Genomic DNA, 10,075 nt, shown 5'->3' with positions numbered 1-10,075 from the left:
TTTCACGGTACAAAATTCCTTTAGAGACGAACAGCAGTCATACCGCAAGTAGCCAATGAAACATCTATTTAATTTGAAAAACATCTGACGTGTGTATCATCCGTCCCGATTTTAACTTCGGCTTGCGCATCAAGTTTGGTAGTATTTAGGTGAAAGATTGTCAAAATAAAATTCACAACTTTTCAAATATGGCGCATTGCGTTTGGGAACTTTAATTTCGATTCCACCATCAACCTCTTCTATTGTTTAATGAGCTCGTACACCAACAGGAATTTTAAATGGCGTTTAAATAGGTTACAAAAAGCTGTCCCTGCTCTTGATTATAGGAAGAGTGGTTTTTCTTCAGCTTGTAAGTTTTTTCCCAACATTTTTTTGAATCGAAATTTCGAAATAAAAATAAAACATGCGAATATGAACTTTTCAATTAAAACATAAATTGTTTACAGATTAATTATCCAAGATACCTGATGAATAAACTAAGAGAGATTGATTAGGACTAAATACTTTATTATGGTTTGGCGTTACTGGCCGCAGTGACTTTAGGCTACCAATGGGCTGCCTCACAACAATTCAAACAATACAACAATACGTGACGGCCCATCAATAGGCTCATTGCGCAGTGGGTGAGCGCAAATGCACAAACGTCACAAAATATAACATTCTGTACAGTGGGTAGGTGCAAATGCACAGACATACAAATGACAAAGTTTTACACAAGGTTTGTGCGAATGGGTAAACGCAAATGCACAAGTTTCAAAGTTCAAAACAAATTAAAATTGTCAAAGTTCTTGTGCAGCAAGTATGTGCGCGAATGCACAAGCATGAATACACAGCATTTTAAACACACACATTAACAGCATTATAAACACATTATATTGACAGTAAAAAACTGTATCCTATGATAATTTGAATGATTGCACTCTTCCATTGGAGTTGGGGTGCGACAATAGCGCCACTTGCAAGGGTCATGAACGTTTGTTTATGACACTGCAACCAACATGCGAATATGAACTTTTCAATTAAAACATAAATTGTTTACAGATTAATAATAATTAAAAAAACATAAATTGTTTACAGATTAATAATAATTAAACTGAGAATTTCATTATTTCAATACTAATCAGTTAAATTCAATTAAACTTGAAAACATTTTGTTTAATTAAAAAAATCATTTTAAAAAGGTGCAATATCAACACTTAGCTACATGTAAAGGTTATTAATAGAAATACAAGGAAACATTATATTAAAACAATCTACAGTAATAAACAGAACCAAAACAGTAAAAGCAAAATGAGCTGTATTTTTTAGAATTTTTTTTGCTGCAAGTATGATAAGTCTGCATGTAACTTAAACTTTTATGATAAATAAGATTTTAAAAAAGTCATAACTGTAGTCAAAAGAAAGATTTCTCTTTTAAGGAATATTTAACAGATCAATTTTTGTACAGGATGACAAAATTTCAATTTTGCTTCATTTATGACTTCTGTACGGCTTTTCCCACAAAAAGATGGCGAACAGAAATGTTAAAACCATAATCATTTTTCACAATTTAGTAGAAAAAAACATTTTCGTAAATTTTTCTTAGCATTAATTGTGCAGCTCATATTGCTTTAAATATAATATAACTAATGTAATACCATAAAAACAACAACAACATTAAGATTAAACTGTCAACATTTAAAGATAATGGTTTCATATTCAACTTGAAAACCTTCCTAATTGTGTTAATGTTTGGTACAGGAAGTCTCGATCAGTGTCATCAACTGGTCTATTTATTACCCTAGTGATGTTTTAAGTCAATGTACAACCAAAAGTTATACAATAACTTACAAGATACATTGACATAATCATATAGAAAACAAAAAATAGCTGGACATGGAATTTCTTACATAAAGTTTCAGATACTCCTGTACATATATAATGCTATTATATACATAATACAAGAGTGTTCAACTTAAAATAGCGTACAAGGCCCAGATAATAAGAGATAGTTACCTGTAAAATCTAAACCGGTCAGATAAAGGAAAAATGTCTTCCATAGTTTGAGTCTGAAGAGGTGGTGCACTCATTGGATGTTAAATCCAGCTCTGTCTCACATCTGTTTTGCTTACATTTTTGTATCTGTAGAGGATCAAAGTTTTCAGTGAATGAAATGGAGTATATGAATAGTCAATACTATTGTTAATTTGTTAACAGAATACAGTTTCTAAATTAAGATAAGAAATATCAATATTAAAAATTACCAATACAACAGAATGCTGGCTTTGTAGTGACATTTGTCCAACCCATTAAGGCACTCGCATGTACTATGCTCTATTGTGTAAATGTACTTAGAGAGATATCTAGATGAAGAAAATATTAACATGATTATATTTCTTTTCTAAATTAAATATCTAATAAAAGGAACTTGATTTTGTCATTAAATTTTACAATATCTATATATATGACTCTCAACAGGGCAAGTGATTAGGAAATTCGGGTGGCGTTTGGTAAAGAGTAATTGGTATTAATCATGTTTATACTTGGTAAATACGGATAAGTGATTAGACATAGTTATAATACATTTAACGAGGCCGGGTCTGATTTGTTCTGCCCTAGATTTTTGAATGAAATTTTTTACATGAATTTCTACTGATATATTTATTATTTTAAGATAGAAAAATAAGACATTTACCACACCGTTTGTTTAAGGGGTCATCTCAAAGTTTGATAATTTTTAACATAGGACCCTATGGGATTTTGCTTGAAATGTATCAATTTTGCACATTTTTTACATTTTTTAAAAACTTCTGACCTAGGGATTTCTTTTTCTGTTCTACATATTAAAGTTATTGCTAAAAGGCATCAAATGGTCAAATAAAAAAACCCTTTTACCTCCTGGTTTGTTCCAGGGGTCTTATCAAAGTTGTTTTTTGTATGCCCAATTTCCCAGATTTGTCAGATTATGGCTATTTTATATTTGACAAAGGCGGAAATGGTGATCTTTATTGTATTATTAAAACATTCAGACATATCTAAGTAATAAATAAATATATAACATCACATATTAAGGGTCATTTATATAAAATACATGGTTACTGTCTTGAAATGTATGAATTAAGCTATATTTAGGCAGGTTAAGAAAACGTGACAGAGGACTAAGCTTGCTCAACCCTCTTTACGATTTCGACCCGAGCCCAAATATAGCTTATACTTCGAGACATTTATGTTCATTCCACAATATAATATCAATTTTACGCATCAAAAGAGCTATTTTCAACAAATTTTGCTGAATATCTGCAGTTGAAACTATCACGCCATTGCGTCAACAAAGCAAAAAGATGACGTCACAATACAAATGAAACGCTGCGCGAAAGCGTGCGTACTCGTTCTGTACTCGGCCTCGTTAATTCCATATGTGCTGTTCGTCTATAAATAATTTTAATGGGGAGGAAAAAAACATGTTGACATATGATGAACTCACCGTAACCGTGTAGCTCCGATCACGCTTAGAGACTTGTACAATTCCCCATATAAATTTTGCTTCTTTGTCAAAGTTCAAACACTAACTTTAAACTATATTCCGACTGAACAGCAACTTTTGATTTTCTCCTTAATTTGGATGTACCAGCTGTGTAATTTGACCAGTACAGAATCGAAAAGGCCATCGCTTTGTAGAAGACGACGATGGCAAGTCTCGCTGCTTTGTTTATCTTCAGACGCGAAATCTCGCGTTGTCTCGCGCGAAGCTGTGTAGGTCTATTGCATATTGTTAAGTACATCATTTTGAGCATCTTTTCTTCTATCCAACATAACAAAATATTTTTCCTTTCTGCGAAATGGATAATAAAAAGTTTGGATTTTTGACCCCTAAGAACCCCTGGTTACGTAACACATGATAAAACCATTACATTGCTTGGATACATAACTGCAAGATAAACATATTTGCTTCTATAGCCTTTCACACAATATCTTTCAGTAAAGGGCCATAGAGATTAAACTTAAGAGCCCTCTGGTCCCCTATTTTGAGGGGCCAGCGTTTTTTTTCTGGTATCAAATGAAACGTATTGTAGAGGTCCGTGTTGCTCTGCTTTAAATTTGTATTTCGTTTTATGGATTTTTGAGATGGTTGACAGTTTGTTATTGTCATTTTCATTGTAAATTTAAACTTTCTTTCCATTGCATATTTTAACAAGATATTTTCCAGAAAAGTGATAAGCAAAAAAAAAAAAAATAATAATTTTTTTAGCCCTATATAGCTACCAAGCGCGTTTAGTGCAAGACATATAATACAACAACCATGCAAAACTTCGATCTTTCCTCTACCAACTGTAGAAATTTGAGCTCTACATCTTTTAAGTTGATAAGAATGTCTGCAGACAAAATACCTATACAAAATTCTTCCGTTTGAAACGGAATACCTTAATAAAATTGAAAAAGACACAATAGAACTAGACTTCCGTCCGATTTTAGAAGTTGAGATACATGTAAGATCTTGAATTTTCTATTAAACAGCGGAACATAACTTGAAAGTAGAGGAAAATAGGGTTTTCATTCTATATATCAGAGAGTATTTTGATTAAGGTGAAATATCTTTGATTTAAATACTTTAGACCATCCTTGACTCTTCTTTTAATAGATTAGTCCCCTTTTCTTGATATCAAATGAAAGGTCTTTTGATTTTTAAGACCTTTTGTTCAGCAAGTGTTAAGAAATTTGGTACAGATCTTGAGATATTTGGAAAAGATTGCTGAAGAGGTTGATCCTTTATCTCCTTATCGAGGCCGTTTAACGAAATTTTGAAGGTTGCATATTTGAGAAAATCTAAGACCTCTTTTGGTCCCTAATTTTTGAGTCCAGCCCCTTGCTCTTGGTATTTATCTAAAGGTAACTTAAAACTACACACATTTTGTTCAACAAGTGTTTACAAATTTGTCATCGTTCTTTAGATATCAGAGTAAGAACTTTATAGGGTTTGGTCCCTTATCTTCTTATTGGGGCTGCTGAACAAAATTTTTAAGACTGCATCTTTTCTTTTATTCTGCATTTCAAAATAGTTTACCTTTTTGACATAAAGGGAATCAAAATCTTAGACTTTTGACATATTTGCTTCTATAATCTATAACAAAATATCCCAAAATATTACAAATTAAAAGGGTTATAGATAAAAGAAGACTTTAGAACCCTGTAGGTCCCTAATTTGAGGAGATAGTCCCTTTTTCTTTGTATCAAATAAAAGGTCTTGTAAATTTAACTTTTTTTGGCATTTCATGTTTTAACAAATAATTAACTAAAGTAGAATCTTCTGCTAAAAACGGAAGACCCTATGATAAAAAGAAACCGCAGAAAAACAGAGGGTCTTCCGTTTCGAAGTAATAAAGAAACCGTAAAATAAAAAATGGTCTTCCGTTGGAAACGACCCTAATTTATTTTTTTTAATTGTGAAATATGAATTCCCATTTTATAAACATATCAAAATGTTTACTGAAATAAAGTATTCTAAAAGTGCTTTCATATTTTGAGCAACATTATACAATAATGGAGATTTTTGCTGTCGACACCACAAATAAAAAAAATAAAATTATTTTAATCAAAATAGTAGTTATGTGGAAGGTGAAGTTAATATTATCTTTATTATTGGGTGCGTCTTTTTATCCCAATGAACCCCAATGAACCCCAATGATACCCCAATGAACCCCAATGATACCACAATGAACTTTGAAATACCCAAATGATATGATATGTTCATAATTAATACACTTAATAAATTTTATGTAACAACATATTACACAAATGAAATTTCATTTCCGTGCCGTTTTTTCACCGATTGGGCCATATCTTGTATTATTATACTTTCATGTTAAATTCTGAAATCTGATTGGTTTAAACGCAGTTGGTAATCCGTTCTAATACCCTCAGCGTTAGCAACACACTTGGCAACGGGTAACACAACGAATTGTTACTTGCGCGCAAATCATGCGCGTACGGTTCGCTATAGAATTCACGTCATAAAGCAGTAAATTTTCTTTAAAACTAAGACATTCAGTATAATAAAATAAATAGTGCCTGTTTGGGAGGGTACATGTAACTGTAAAATTGACAGCCCTCGAAAACCATTGTCAACCTCCGCTTCGCGTCGGTTGACAATGGTTTTCTCGGGGTGTCAATTTCAACAGTTACCCTTCCATTAACAGGCACTATTTATATAATGGGAAATGATTAGAATTTTTTAAAATTTGACTCAAAGATTGTTTGTGACCTGTAATTATGTCCTGGTGGGAGCTTTGGTCATTTGTGCTAGTTCAATATAACTTTAAGAAAAAGAGACTCTTTTCCATTAGAGAAAGACTTCAGTTTTGATATTTTCATTTGTGAGCCTGCTCGCAGTACCTCTAGTTTCGTAAAAAAAACCAAACATTATCAAAATAATATTATGTATACATGTATTAAATTATACAAAACATATCCCCAATATTAATAACACAAGGCACCTTTAACGTGTCGGGTCTAATGTATAGATACTAAGCCAGTAAATTGAATATAAAGAGCACTGAAAATGGCTAACAACGCGAATTTTCACAATTTTAATTTTTCGTGTCGCTAGCCATTTTTAGTGCTTTATATACGAGCGGACCCATATACGAGGGTTTTTCAGTAATTATTGAGACATTTTCTCTTATTCGTTTAGGAACAAAGATTAACCCTTGAAATTTCACAAAAATCTAAATAAGGATAGAGTTTATTGATGTGAAAAGTTTTCTGTCTACGGCATGATTAGATCATCCCTAGTTAGCTGTTCAACGTGCCTTGGACCAGTGACCCGGTGCAAGTTCTGCAAATTTTTCGCAACGTCATTTTAACGCTTCTCATTGCTCCTGTGTTTTAAACACCTTACAAACGAACAGAAATAAGACTTGTTCTTTATTTCTCATATTTTGTTTTCATTTCAAGATATCATCATTTACATTTTCTCTCATTCTTGATTTTTGTGGAAAAAATTTCGGGTTATTTTTACACGAAAGTCAAATTACTGTAAATGTCTCCTTCAGTCATTTTGTACATACAATTATTTTAGAACTGTTGACAAAAGTTATCGTGTAATAAATGCTTGATATTTAGTCCCTTTGTTTAAATTCTAGTAAAACCATCAGTAAAAAAATATGACGAACTGAAGCTCTTTATCCCTTGTCATCGTATAGTTTTTGTTTAAGCAGTTGCGTGGCCTTAAAAGGTCTTCTTCTGATATTTCAACCAGTTTGAAGTATATTCGCTGCGCCGCCTTGACGTCAAAATTCAATGTAAAGTCGTTGTCAGATTTCTATTGCTTGGTAAATATATTCGTACCATATTCGTATTTCAACTCAAACATCAGTGAAACTTGGTCAAAAGGTAGTCGCAAAAATTGTAAAATGAACATATATTATTTGATTTCTTATAACATTAACTGTAAGTGTACGGGCACTTAGAAAGGGGATGTTCAAGTTTTTAATCTCAGAGTTCATGGCTGCGCAAGGTAACCCGACCACCGACTTGTTTATCTACCGCCGTAAACGAAACATTTGATATTCTTTTAATATTACTTTCTTTAATTATTTGATTTCTTCGATTTTTATACCAATTTTCACACTAATTCGTCATTTCAAAAGGGAAATATTTTAATTGTCTCAATAATTTCCGAACAACCCACGTATATATCTACACGCCCTGAATAATTGGTCGAAATCAGCGACTGAAACTGACAAGAAACTGATAACGGGGTTATGTAATTTTTATTCTGCAATGTCGCTACCTTCATATCCCGAATGAATCACCAAAGAAAGCATTTTATTGTTTAAATAAACATACACAGGGGTGTGCAATTACCATCGCCCGACGCCCGGGGCTACCGATTTTAGAGGTCGGGCTAGCTAAAACATTAACTGTGGTAGCCCGTCGGGCTAGTAAATCATAACCAGAGTTGGCAAAATATGCCGATAAATTTGCAGTGTCCTAGTAGGAAAAGTGTATCGTCATTGTTATCACAGAGGCATAATAGCTGCTCCTTTTAAGTCATGATAGATTAGAAATTTCTTAAGCATTTTTTTCTCGTGCTACATTCTTCTGAGAAAAAACACTCTGCTGTAAGTTTCACACTTTGAAGTTTTACCGACAGTGTGTGTTGACCTGACCAGTGGCTAGACGAGATAGTCACGCCTCACTGCACATGGCTTCCGTAGTTACCTGTGCAGCTGTTTCAAGTGACATCACTGTAAAATGATTCCTTTTCCTTTAATATGTATTCATTGGCTTTTTTAATATAATTTTTTTTACAGAGAGAGAGAGAGAGAGAGAGAGAGAGAGAGAGAGATGCATTACAGAGATATTATAAATTTCTGCACTAACTATTCTCATGAACACATTTTAAAGTGACCTGCTTGGTGAATTAAAAAAATATTCATATTTTGCATATTATTATTTGTGCATTTTCCATTATTTTTATTTAAAATTTACCATTACGTAATTAATTGCATAGTTGTATTTCGTACATGGAAATTAAACAGGATAAAATGCATGCACACATAGATTATATAGTTGCAGTGATTTTATAGAGTCTGTTCACATTCACAATGTTATGCTTGGGTTTTATTACATGTATATAAACAGTACCCAAACCAATTTTGTAACTAAAATTTGAGAGATCAATGAAGTTGAATATTTTTGAACTAGTCTACCACAAAAAACATGCAAGTAATAAATATTTCATATATTAATAATTATATACTAGTATCATACAGGAGAAAAAATTATGTACATAAAATTTAGGTTTTTTTATAAAATGAAATGTTGACATGTCCGAAATAGTCTGGCTAGTAACTTTGAATCTTGGGCTAGTAACTTTGATACTCCCACTAGCCCCTGGGCTAGTGGCCAAATTTTGTAATTGCACACCCCTGATACACACACCCTTAATCACACAAACACATATTCTTTGCTTTCTGGTATGTACGTGTTGATGAACATCCCAAATGAATAATCACAATAAATTTGAATTGAAAATTAAAATCCTATGAATGCCTTAATCACGGTAGATTAATCTAATAACACATGGTTACTGCAATATAATTGTCCTGATGAAAGTTATCAATATTCATTAGCCAATAAAAAGTCGCTTATTCAGTTAGATCATTAATCACACGTGGTGATTTTATGATACCTGAACATTGAACTTTTGATGATATATTCAAATGATGGTGTGTACTTGCACACATTTGGGAATTGGGGTGGAAAGGAGGGGGGTGGGGGGTGGGGGGCGATCCTGTCCTCAAGCACCTGTGTCCATTTTTACCTAGTATATGTTTGTATTGTTCACCATTATATGTGCTATAAGACGTACGTCTTTTGCAATAAAGAAATTGAATTGAACTAGGAAAATTTCACAAGATGCAAAGAAAATTATTTACCATAAAAATGTACAACAACGATCACATTGGATAAAGTAATTGACCGACAGTAATCAATTAGTAATCGAGAACACAATATTCATTGGCCAATTAACTACATTTTAACATAATTATGTCCATTGCTAATATAGGGTTGATTGGGGTACATATCGGGATTTATTGTAGCATCAGTGGGGTTTATTATGTACAGTGGGATACATTTGGATATCAATTACTATAACACTTTTTTATTTATATTCATTCAATATTTTCTCATGATAACCTTTTTATCGAACATCCGATTTTGTTTTATATTATATAACTCATTAACGAACAAACAAGTTTTAAAGTATATTTCAAATTTTAAAGTGTCTTTTTTTCAATACCCTCAGATGGTTTACTCTAGTCTATGACATTTCTCATCAACAGATTATCTCATCTCGGTTAAACGAATGAAAGACAGAAATTAAGATTTATTTTTAAACAAGATTACTATTTAAATGATTTGATGACATACGTTTAATGCCTATTTACTCCATTTTATACCTTTTTATATATTTTGTATATTTGTGCAACATTTACTATTTAATCGCTGCGTGGTCAACTAATTATCCACAAAATTTAGTTTTTTAAGATATAATTGTTAGGCTTTTACTATTATAAAGTGAAAAAAAGCT

Source organism: Magallana gigas, chromosome 2 (genome assembly GCF_963853765.1).
Source record: "Magallana gigas chromosome 2, xbMagGiga1.1, whole genome shotgun sequence".
Taxonomy (NCBI): domain Eukaryota; kingdom Metazoa; phylum Mollusca; class Bivalvia; order Ostreida; family Ostreidae; genus Magallana; species Magallana gigas.
The sequence above is the reverse complement of the archived record's forward strand: the minus strand, read 5'-3'. Positions refer to the sequence as shown.